Below are 12,593 nucleotides of genomic sequence, written 5' to 3' on the forward strand. Positions count from 1 at the left end.
ATCTTAGCATTTGACAACTGCTTTAGCATCTCATTACTATTAACCCTATAGATGCTCCGCCTATGCACAAGCAGTAATAGGCAGATGCTGTGCCTAATAGTTGGACACTTTTATTCGTTCATTCTGGTAGGAATGAGGGATGTGTAAAGTTCAAATGTGGCATGGAGAGTTGTCCTAAGTGAGTCGGGAGGTATGTATATATGGTAGAATTACATGGTGATTTTTTTTTTAAATAGACACAGAAGCATGATTGAATGAACTAGAGTAGGCTTTAAAAAATTATTAGAGAATTAGCAGGCCTTTCTTGTTTAACTCCACCAATAATAAAGTCATCAACTTCTAACTCTATTTTATTTATTTATTTATTTACTTACTTTTGGTACTGTGAACTGAACCTGGGGATGCTTAACCCCTGAGCCACATTCCCAACCCTTTTTGTTTTATTTTGAGACAGGGTCTCACCAAGTTGCTGAGGCTGGCCTTGAACTTGCAGTCCTCTTACCTCAGCCTCCCAAATTGCTGGGATTACAGATGTGTGCTTTGTAATTTCTTAATTGCCCTAGAATATGTTCAGGGAGGTTACCTGAAATGATTTCAGAGTAATCTGTAATTCTGTTTTATGCCTTGAATGAACAAGTGTACTAAAATTCTACTTTTGGTCTTCTTTTATCTTTACCTGTAAGCATTAGGACTTACATTCGTAAGAATGGCAATTCAATCAATCGAGATTGGTTCATTGATTACCTACTATGGGAAAGGAGTTTGCATGTATGTGGGTTAGTCAGCAAAAGCTCTGTTCAAGTCATGGGGTTTCAACCAGACCTTGAAGATCAGGTATACTTTAAGGAGGTTTGGGAGAGACAGTTATATACCTCAGCTAAAAAGTACTGACTTTTCTTATCTTACGCTAATAATGTCTAGCAATAAATTATTTTAGAATCACAAATCATAAATTTTGTGTCATTTAAAACTGAGGTAATAAATAGAAGTAATCAACTAAAATAAGCTTCACACATACAGATTTTTCCTAAGTATGTTCTTATCCTGCAGGGATTTTAGTTAAAGTATTGTATTCTGTACCTGAGCTCAAAATCAGTAAACTAAAAACAAACAAACAAACAAACAAAAACGACAGTAAGTCTTAACAGTACCTATTTTCCAAATGAGTTCTCAAATTATTTTTCCCAATTGCCCTGTAGAAAGGTCATACATGGCAAATGGGATCAGACAGTACTTCAGACCTCTCTGACGCAAAATAAGCAATTTTTAATGAACCTTCTGTCACTCCAGTCTGACTTTTAGGACTTCAATTTTCCTGTCTGAATTTCAAATGGGCAACCTCATTTAAGTGACCAGAGATACAAATGGCCTTTGTGGTGACACAAATAGTCCAAATCACACACATGAGTCCAACTCCCTGTCCAGTCATCTTTCTATATATTACTTCCCTCATTTCATCTTTATTGAATAAGTTGCCTTGAGCCTCACTCAGCCTCTTGTCCCTCAGTCTCCCAGCATTAACAGTACCATCTCATTTGCTGTACTTTTTTTTTAATTGACAGCTGAAACTCCAGATGAAATATTGCATGTCTATCATATTGCCTTGCCAAGCATCATGTTAAGGATTAATGGACATTGTCAGAAATAATATCCTCACATTCACATGCAAATCTGTTCTGTCCAAAGACTAGCAGTTATAGTATGAAAGAAAAATTAGCCAATTCCTTAACAGAAACAAGAGAGTTTATTGCTTCACAGCTAGGCCTCTAAAATCAAAACTACATGCTTTCAGGCTTGGCCTTGTTCATTTAATTTAAGCACGTTATTCAACTTTTTTGTATGCCTCCATTTCCCCATCTGCAAACTGGATAATAGTATTACCTTCTCATGGTGTATGTGTAAGTACAAGCAAACCTCTTAGAAATATGTATCTTAGAGTAATTTTCAATTAAAAATGGCTATTATAATCTTTTATTCCTCTCTTATAAAGAATAATTACTTGCTAATTTGGGCAAGTCTTCTTGCCTTGATTATAAGAAGCTGTGCTTCAAAAACCTGTACTACATGAGTCTGTATTCCTAAGCTAAAAATGGGAGATAGGTAGTTTAAAATACACTTACAAGCTGGGCTTGGTGGCACACACCTGTACTCCCAGCAGCTCGGGAGGCCAAGGCAAGAGGATCAAGAGTTCAAAGCCAACTTCAGCAACTTAGCAAGGTTCTAAGCAACTCAGCAAGAACCTGTCTCTAAATAAAATATTAAAAAGAGCTGGGGATGTGGCTCAGTGGTTAAGCACCCCTGGGGTCAATTCCTGGTACAAAAAAAAAAAAAAAAGATGTGAACACGTGACCATTACTCCTTAGCATTTACAAATGACTTTAATGAAGAAATCAATTTTTTTAAAAAACAAACCTAGTCAGTTCTTTTATTGGTATTCTAATCTAGACATTTGTGGACATTGACTTTGGTTTTAGTGATGCTTGGTTTTCCTATTTCTATTGCCATTAACACTCAAATTCAATTCCAAATGCTCATCCTCTTTGCCTCACTCTGAATCAAGCTGCTTCATTTTCTGTAGGTCATACTCCTCACCTTCTTTCTTCCCAGGCTGGGCTAACTACCTAGTATAGTAGTACAGGTTGCCCCGGAGATACCTTGAACTCACTTTCTCCCCCTTGCTTTCTCTACTGTCCACTCCTTTGATCAGAAATGGATTTCCTTTCTTAGTCACCAGAGGATGTCTTGTTTTTACAGTCCTGAATAATGAAAAAACATATTTAAGAGCCTGGAGCAGACAAAATGGCCACAGCTGATAACTTCTATACTTTCAAACTTTTCCCAGGGGCCCCAAAAAACTTTCATATTAGGAAGTGGTTTGGGGTAAAATAAAGATCATGTATATGAAGAAATGTCAGAAGGAAAGCTTTGTTATTTTAATAACTAGCTTTCTGAAATGTATTAATGAGATTATCATTTGCAGCACTATGAAATCACCATCTTATTTTTCATAGCATTGGATATACATTTTAATATGCATTTATAGTCTAGAGTATCAGAAGAATAGGAGTATAACATTAGGTCTTTTGCTTCAAATTCCCAATGGCTGTCATTTCATAGTAAAGATGAATATGAATGTCTTTAAGGGAATACTTAGAAATCCCTGGTGTGTATTTCCTTTCAATGACATGATGAAATTGTGGCTGAATTATTACAGTTGAATTGCTTTTTCTCTCCCTCAAAAGCCTAAAGATAGATTTTCCACATAAAATTATGGGACTACCAAACAGGTCTATCAACAATTTAGGATGTGACTATAAATTTTCCAAACTCAAGCTCAAGTGCCCTTGGTTGAGTTAAGCAGTTGGAAAAATTTTACGTTGTACATCTCCTTTCTTCCTATTTTCTCTGTGAAGTGTGCAAGAAGATTGCTGAGAGTAGCAGATACGGGAGTGGAATTGAGAAATTGAGAAAAGCAGCAAAATGTGGAATAGGAGTGGTAGAAACATAGGAAAGGGAATTGACCAAGAGCACAAAAGGACTACTGAGTAGTTCTGAAGGTCGAGCTGGGATTGGAGACAACAGTGTGCAGTGTTAGTTTTTCTGCATTAATACTTAACAATCAAAGTAAAAAATAAGGTACATTAAACCAAAATGGGGAAGGCATAAATTGGAGGCAGTAGGACATTGAGGAGTGTGCATTCTGGCTGATGATCAGAAACAATGACATGACTGGAATAAGAGTCAGACTGGGAAAAAATAGGAAGTGAAGCCAAGAGAGGGTATTGTTACTAGAAGCTTTTAGAAGAGCTCCAGAAGTCTTGATGGGCTTAAGTAGCATGTACAGGGGAGGAGGAAGGGGAGATACCGAGGGTCATAACTGAAAGCAATATTTCTGCACATAAAATTTTAGAAATTGTGCACTTCAGATGTGGTCGTGAGCCTGAAACTGAGAATAATGGAAAAGAAGAGGTCAAGGAATTATGAGGCTAGACCATGATTTGGCAATTTTTCCAGATACCAAAGTCTTTAGAGAAACAGGTGTCGAAAATATCATGAAGGTGTAGAAAACTGAAAGAAGAAAGAAATGTTGGCATGGCATTTCAATAGAGAATTATTTGAATAAAAGTAATCTGCATTTCAGTGTCTTGCAAGCCAAAAAAAAAAAAAAGTTTCAATCAACACTGTAAGCCTTTATGTATAAGGAGGAATAAGATTCATGAAGTAGGGAGAGAAAGAGGATAAGAGGATAAGAGAAAGAGGATTAGAATTGAACTCCATTTAAAAGATCTGTCAGGAAGTAAGAAAGCTAATTGGAAAAAAATCAGGTTTGGCTTACAGCAAGGAGGTGGAGAAAATGTTCAGTGAAAAAGCCAAGGGTCTGTGCTTTCTAGGACACTGTTGTTCAGTAGAATGTTCTGCAGTGATAAAGGTAATCTGTGTCTGCACTGTCCAATAAGTAGCCACTTATTGGAATGTGGCCTACAAGAGGAACTGAATTTGTAAATTTCATTAAATTTAAATTTACCCACATGTGGCTGGTGTTGTCATATTGGACAATGCAGTTCTAAAGGCTTCCTGAGAGCTGCCAGTACCTTTATGCTTAGTTGTTATTAGGCAATAATAACAATATGTTACTCCTCTAAGGGGTATCTGTATTTAAAGGAGAAATGACTAAAATTGAAGAAGGAAATCCCTGAATGCAGAATTTCAAGTGTCGTGGAAAGACATGAAGATGACAAGTTTGGTGATCAAAAAGCTTAGGCCATGTAAGTGGTCATCTATAAATCAGGTTAACTCTAATTTTCAAGACTGATACAATCTAATGTCAGCTACAAGCATAGTATGATAGGAAACTACAGATGGCCCTCTTAGCCATAGCTGAAAAGAGGTATTAAAAGAAGGAAGAAGTAGAGATGCTGGGTAGAGGGAGGAAAAAAACAGATTTAAGTTTCCTCTCCTGGCATTTTATTTGAAATTCTGCTTTAACTGTGTCATCTGTGCATTAAAATGTCAGAAGTGATTGCCAATGAGTTGTTGAAGGAAACAGCATTAAAACATTAAACCTGTTAGCAACTGGTTAAGGTGCAGCTTAATGTCTTGGTAGGTTTCAATGTTATTTGTAATGTAATGCTGCTAATGTTATTTGTCTAAAATGAAGATTGCTAGACTATTTTGCAGCAATGCACTCAGTATATGAACAATTCTTCTTAAAATGTTTTGATGCTTATTGGTGATCATTAGTGATTTCTTTCTCAGGTCTGATAGTACAATATGTAGACAAAATAACAGGTATTCTGGAATGCCGACAGATCATTAATACAATATAAAATATTTCTTTGTGCAATAATTTAAAATTTTACAAAAGTGCTTTATTCTCATCTGTTTCACAACAACCAGGTAGGCTCAATACATTAGATTACTATTTATTTTATATCTGATTAACCCATTTATGGTCAAGTGTTCCTAGTCTGCTCATGGCTACCCTGGCAGTTAATGAGCCATAATTAAATTTTTCTTTTCTTTCATATTTTGCAGCGTCATCTAGCATTCAGCTTTGCATATGATGGCTACTAAATTCTTTGTTTGTTTTGGTGGTCCTGGGAATGGAACCCAGGGCCTTGTACATGCTAAGCAAATGCTCTATCACTGAGCTATACCCCTAGCACTGGCTTTTTAGATCTTATTTTTACTGTTAAAGAAATACATTCTTCTTGGTTAGCCTTACAAACACAAAGAAAAATTTCTTCTTCCTTTGCCTTAAATTAATCTACAAGAATATCTTGAGAAATGGAGGGAAAATCCAATGCTACAAGTAAAATGGAAGATACTATCTTCCTAGTCTTACGCTGGTACAAAGACTATGTGAAATAGATATATATGAAATGCTCCTGGATTTATGCCAAGCACCTAGGAGATTCACAAAAATATTAGTCCTCACCTTGAATTCATACTGCACCAAAACCTGTCATGTTATTTTCTGAAAAAATCATTGCTGTCATCCATGACAACTCTAGATGGAGATAAACCCCTCAAGAAAGCATAGGAAGGGTATTAACCTCTTCAACCTGATGCACATAGAACAGCACCGTCATTGTTGGCTTAAGCACCCAAATTCCTACCTTGACATTGCAATCACAAGCCTTACCCACCTTCCGAATTTCAGGACTTGCGTTGGGCTTGTTGCTGTAGATGATAGATGCTATTAGGAAAGAAATCATGCGGTGAAACAAATATTTCCTTCCCTCCCCAAGAGGATCAGAAGAACATATTTAGGGAGTGAAAATGTAATTAAATACCCCATAACCTACCTCCACAAAATATAGAAAAAATGAATTCCCCTTACCCATGGGGTGGGGTGGGGTGGGGAACTGTAGATGGATAATTTCTAAACAAGGTGCCAAGGAAAGTATACACTTCCAAAAGGGCAATATTCAGTGTGATTTAAATAATGAAAAAAGAGATGCAATGACCATGGTAGAAATAATTTCCTGTGGGGCATGTCAGTTGGCCTTTCATATTGTCTACAAATATGTAGACAAGTACAGTAATACCTCATTTCTACTGCATTTGTATATTTATTACCAGAATGGCTGGCATATATGTAAACTTCTTAATGGAAAAATTTAAACTCTGGAATCCAATTGTCATTTTTAAAAATTATGTTATTATTATTATTTTTTTTTATGTGATGCTAAGGATCAAATCTAGTGCTTCACACATGCTAAGCAAGTGCTCTGCCTCTGGGCTACAGCCCCAGCCCCAGTTGTCATTTTTCACCATTGCGTATGTGAGGTCACAAATGTCTGAAAACTGGGGAGCTCAGAGATTATTCACTGCGCAGCATCTCCCCCAACCCCAACCATTTTAGCTCAATCCTATTTCACCCTAGAGTGAGCTTCCCTCGGTTAGCCTACCTAAAATGTATGTATGTGGTAGGGGCATGCACTTAGCTGCTCAGTGATCAGAGGCTTCCTTTGATGGGGCTTGTGCTGGTAAATATTAATGAAGATGCTGTGCGGTACTGGCAATGATTCTCAACCAATTTAGACATCCTCTAAATGCTGAATGTCGTTGGCCAAAATTTAGTTGGGGAGCAGTGTCGCTTAAAATACGGGGGTCTAGAACACAATGCAATGTTGTCACTTCAATCGCATACTACCCAACAGGAAGCAAAGGCAAAGGGCACGGCGCAGTAAATGAACAGACACACAGACACGTTTTGCAGTGACGAACTTTATATGGCATCAGGAACGGCAACCTGTTCTCATGTTTAGCAATTCCGAGGTACGCTGTTAAGACTGCTTGTCAGGTTAAACTGAGCAAAGGAACCGGAATAAGAGGCAGCGCTGGAGACTTTTCCGCAATCCTTTTCAAAATATAAAACTGTCACCAAATGACTTAGGTAGGCTAATAAAAAGGCTCGTTGGGTGCGCTTATACTCCCCTCTTAAACTTACGTGACCATCAGCAGCGCTGTTCAAATTCAGCCAAGAGCTGTTAGACCAAGACACAGATCCGCAGTGTGTATCTTTCAGAGTTATGGGTGCTCATTGAGACCCACCAAAAATTAGAGTCGGTTTCAATGAAAACATAACAGAGGTCATTAGCCCCCCACCTGATCCCACTATCCCAAGCTCTGAGCCCCCACCCACTTGGCCCCAGTCCGGTTTCTTAAGAATGTGGCTCATTCATATCCCCCAACTCAGTAGCACCCTCCTTAGTCCAATCCTCGCCCCGAGACACCCGCGTTCAATCTCTCTCCTCCCCTCCCCTCACTTCTTGAGACCCCACCCCCGCCTTCCATTTCTTTCTTGGCTTCCCCTGCGCAGGGTTCTCCAGACCCTCGCCTCCGCCCAGCGCATTCATCTGGAGTCCCAGCGGCTCCCCACCTCCTTAGAGACTCCGGTGCTTCTCCCGTGAACCCTAAGCTCCTGTCTCCTTCCAGAGACCCCAGTCTCCTCGCGATCTGCGCGTTCAGAGTCCCACCCCACCCCCCGCCCCGGCCAGTGCGGTCCCGCAAGCTGCAACCATCCGGGACCTGTCCCTGCTCCCCACCCATCCCCCGTCTAAATCATTAGGGTCTCGGCTAGCAATGCCGCCCGGGGCTCCAACTTACCACTAGCGTCCGGGAGGAAGACAAGGCAGCGGTCGCCGCGGCGGCAGCTAGACGAGAAACGGACTCGGCTGCAATCGCCCAGCGGAGCCCGCGGCAGTCGGTGCGCTGCCTGCGCTGCGCGCCGCAATCTCGCGCCTCAGCGGAGGGTGAGAGGGACGGAGGGAGCTCGGCGCGATGGAAAGCGCCGGCGAGTCGACCTCCTGTGGGCGACCGTGCGCCCCCGGCTAGGTTTGGCTAGGTTTTTATTTTTGCCTATTCTTAGATCCTAACATAGTAACTGACCACCTCCAGCATCTCTGCGCCAATCGCGTCTTCTTTCTTCTTTGAAGGCCCCTAACTAACTACACTACTCTAAACGGACGAAAGCCATCACATGAGCGCCACGACGATCTCGATCCCGACGACTCCGACGACAACGGTGTGCAGAAAGAAGAAAAGTTCATGTGCCATCTGCAGGTAAGGGGCAGGCAAGCCGATGGAGCAGCCAAGGCTAGCAATCTAGCCGCTCCAAAGGCAGAATCGGAGAGCTCGGTGCGCCCGAGGAAGTGTCCTCGGCGCGCACCAGAGCGCCTACCCAGCGCTGGCGAAGCTGCACCGCGCTCTTGAGCCAAACGCGGGATGAGGGGAGGAGTCAGAGGCAGCCAATCAGAACTCAGCGTTACGCTGCCCTGGGCTTGTTTGGACCGGTCTGGAACCTGCTGGCAGGGGGCGCGAGACCCCGTGGCGTGGGTGGGGGTGGGGGTGGTGATTAACTTGATTCTTAGACTTGGAGACTGGGGGAAACTGAGGTCAGCCTAGGCACTGGGTAGCGGGTGGGGGAAAGCTTTGTCAAGAATGTACCCCCAAAGGTACGCAGCCCCAAACACAAGGGCGCGACACATACACACGCACACACTCACACTCCTGTACATTTCAGTTCAACAACACAATTCCCAAGTCTGGCAAGTTTCGCTAAGCCTTGAAACTCCCTTTGAGGGTCTCTGACTCTTGCCCCTTTCTCCAACAGGAGCAACAGGAGCAATCACAGGGTCAAACATTTAAGCGTAGAAAGGCCACAACCCTGTTCAAAGGCTCACTACCCTATCTTTGTCCCCATTCTCAAATACAGAGAAGGCTGTAAGGAAAGCTGTTGGCCTTCAAGTCCAGAGAAGGCACAGTTTGGTACCCTCCTTGATCCCTTAGACCCTGCTAAAGGCTTTAAAAAAAAAAAAAAAAAACAAACATCTTGAGGGCAGCTCATTCGGTTTTCTGAGGGGGCTGCAATTATCTCTTCTGTTTGGAGCCTCGGTCCACAGCTGCCAGGAGGGCAGTCAAAGCCGGACAAGGGCAGTAAGACAAGGGATGAGGCACAAAAGTCCCCTTTTTGACAATTTCTGGGAAGATCAGCTGCAACCCGGCAAGCAGAGCTCTTTTCTAACAGCTCGCAAGCGCCGCGGGGCAGGTGTCTGCCTTGTCCCGGCTGCAGCGCAGAGATTGATAGGGGACTCCTTGGCCAAGACGCCTTGGAGGCACCAAGACCAAGCTTGGGATGGAGATGCTCCCACCGAGGAGAGTAGAGCAGATTTTTCCTAAGAGGGAATGAGAGTGGGGGGGTCTCGGACCTCGGCCAAACACTCAGTAGCACTGGGCCGAGGACCGCGGGTGGGAGAAGTGAAGATTGACTTCCCCGCTGTTCGGAGGTAGCTAGACCCAAGCAAGAGACAGAGACTTAGGTTCAGTTACTTGTGACCAGGCGGCAGCGTAGTGGCTATATAGATGGACAAGGCTACAAAGAGGCCGTGAAGCGGCTCGGAAGACCAAATCCGGAAGAATGCAGAAGGGAAGGGAGCAGTAAGCTGCTTCAGGGACTGTTTGCTGTTGCCTCAGAAGTTAGGGATGAACAAAGTGGGAATACCGATTAGAGTCAGTCCCTTCCTTATTCTGAATGCCCCAGGCCAATCATTTCTCTCGGTGCCCCCGTTTTCAGATTTGGAAAAGAACTCTATTCCAAAGGGGCATTTGGGTATCCCGTTCCTCTCTATCCCCGATCAATTCAGACACTTCGCAGGGCTCTGAAATTTAATCTGGCAGTCAACATACTGCCCACATCCAAGTTCTGTTTCGCAAAGCAAAAAGCTATCGCAGTTTTCTTGAAGCATCTGTTGAATGCTACTGTATGATGCCGCACAGGTGGCGGCGACAGCGCTGCCAAGTCCATTGACGGCACAATGCTCTCATCTTTAGAAAAGCTTTGTTAGCGAGCGGTAATTTATATACATTGAAGAGAAAACGTATGTCTTATCTTTAAATAAATAATTAAGCACTCATCTTTAAAAACTCCCCAAGAGTCCTCTTTCTCTAACTTTCTCAGGAGTCCTCTTTCTCTAAGAACGTGGAATGTTTCATTCCTGCCTTTTCCGGTGCGACTTTAAATTTATTTTGTCGGAGACTGAGACATTTGCATTACTCAAAAAATGTAAATATAAACCCCTGTGATATATTCGCTAAGGCAAAATAGACTGCAGAGCCTAGGGCGGGAGATAGCATCCACCAAAACCTGTTCGCTCTCATCAGTTCCCGGAGGAACCCGGTTGGAGAAATTGATCACAATTTGAGGATGAGGGCAATGATGATGATAATAATTATCATCATTATTATTACACATCTTGCTCTTTGGGTTTTTCTATCCTTTTCCCCGGGAAAAGCAAAAGTGCGAACAGGGACCAGGAGTGAAGCCCACTCGGTGGTTGGAAAGGTTCCCGGTGAACACAAAGTTAGCTAGCAGGGCACCGCGCGGAAGCGTTTCTGGGCTTCGGGACTCGAGTAGACACCCGCAGGCAAGTTTGCCTTTGAGCGGCGCTCTCCTAAAGGTGGGGAGCCGAGTAAGACTGGATCGGAGCGGATCGAAGCCGGGCGGTGCTCGGTGCTCAGTGCTCCGGGTTCGGCCGGGAGCGGCGGCTCGATTTTCCGCGCATCCCGCTGGTCCCGGTTCTCTACGCTGCGGCTTGGCTTAGAGCTGGTGGATCCGACGGGTTTTGGAGTTTTGGGAAACATCCGCTGGGGAGAATATAGTGTAAGGAGAAATTTGAGAACACTTTAACGTTGAGGAAGCAAACTCAAAACAAGTATATGCCGGCATGCTTTGCCTTTGCTGGAGAGATTTTCCCGAATCCCTACCTAAAGAGGTCTGGGGAGTCAATCTAGGGTTTTCACCACTTTCCCTTCCTTTCCTCAGATCTAGGGAAGTTGTCCCTGGAAAACAAAAAGAGAGAGAGAGAGAGAGTGATTTGCAATGAATTCCTCAGTGACCCCCAGAACAAGGTTTCCAAATATTCGCCCCGGTTTCTAAAGATATGGACGGGCTTTTACAACTTTCCCAGTAGGGGCGTTTCTTTCCACCTGAAATAAAGACCTTTCCCAAACTACTGATTTAAAACTTCAGGAAGGAATTAAAGAAGATTATTACTCAGTAGGAAAAAAGTTCCTCATCATTTGAGACTTTGGGAACTTTCTTATAAATAATAGTAACTGGCTACTATTCATTATTACTTCCTCTTTTGACCAGACAGCCCCATTTTAACACACCCTAAACGATTATAATACTTAGATTTTAAAATGAGTAACTAGATACTAGCAAAATACTCCAAAGCAGATACTTTTAAAAATCAAAAGAAGTTACATAAAAATTCTAGCAGGAGATTTTTTTTTTCTTGTTTACCACAGGACAAAAAGGCAAAACATTTTGACAATATTTCTACCCATATTTTTAAAGTTTTAAAGCAAATCCTGATAACCAGTGATTTCTCTTTTGTTTTTGTAATTATATAATTGCATCAAGTGATATTTTCAGCATTTCCCATTTTTGCTTGGCTGAAAATCAGATCTGTAATGCCCGACAGAGTGTTGGTAAACTTTTATAGTATTTAACACAAAAACTTCTCTCTTATGTTCCTCAAGCAGGGAATAAGGAAACTTGGGAACTGAGAAAAAAATATATATATACATTATCGATAGATTATTATACATGATAATAAGCTATCGAAGTTGGTAGGATTATATTTAATGAAAAACAAAGCAGTAGAATTCTATGTGCTGTGTAGGAAGGCAGGGGGCAGTCTCTGATCATTGTCAGTCTCTCTGAGTGTAACTTCTTTTTGGTAAGATCCTCTGTCTTAGGGAAATACAGCAATCAACTCTGGTTCTCTGACATCCTCTCTGATGGAAGGAGAAAGAAACTGAAAGCCTTTTGGGTGGATTTGGAAAGCCCCTTCATATATTTTTTCTCCTTCTCAGAAAAAGAAAAAATAAGGTATATAATGATAAAGAATCTGTGCTTATTTTTATTGCAACAAATCTTGTCTATTTAATTTTATATGACACTGTCCAAGTAACCAAATAAATATTCTGTGTGGCTTTTAGTAATTACATATATATCTTAATAAACAACAAAATATGCATATAAGTTGGAGTAGGGACTGAGGATGCTAATAGCTTCAAGG

General features: G+C 41.8%; 1 protein-coding gene across 1 annotated transcript in view; it reads right to left on the minus strand.

Annotated features, from left to right (window-relative positions):
- Htr2c (5-hydroxytryptamine receptor 2C) overlaps positions 1-8,714 on the minus strand; it is a 226,476-nt gene extending 217,762 nt beyond the window's left edge. The window contains exon 1 of the mRNA XM_005323336.4: positions 8,116-8,714. The gene's annotated coding sequence lies outside the window, so the exon portion shown is untranslated. The remainder of the gene's footprint in view (positions 1-8,115) is intronic.
- Positions 8,715-12,593: the final 3,879 nt, after the last annotated feature.

Source organism: Ictidomys tridecemlineatus, chromosome X (genome assembly GCF_052094955.1).
Source record: "Ictidomys tridecemlineatus isolate mIctTri1 chromosome X, mIctTri1.hap1, whole genome shotgun sequence".
NCBI lineage: Eukaryota > Metazoa > Chordata > Mammalia > Rodentia > Sciuridae > Ictidomys > Ictidomys tridecemlineatus.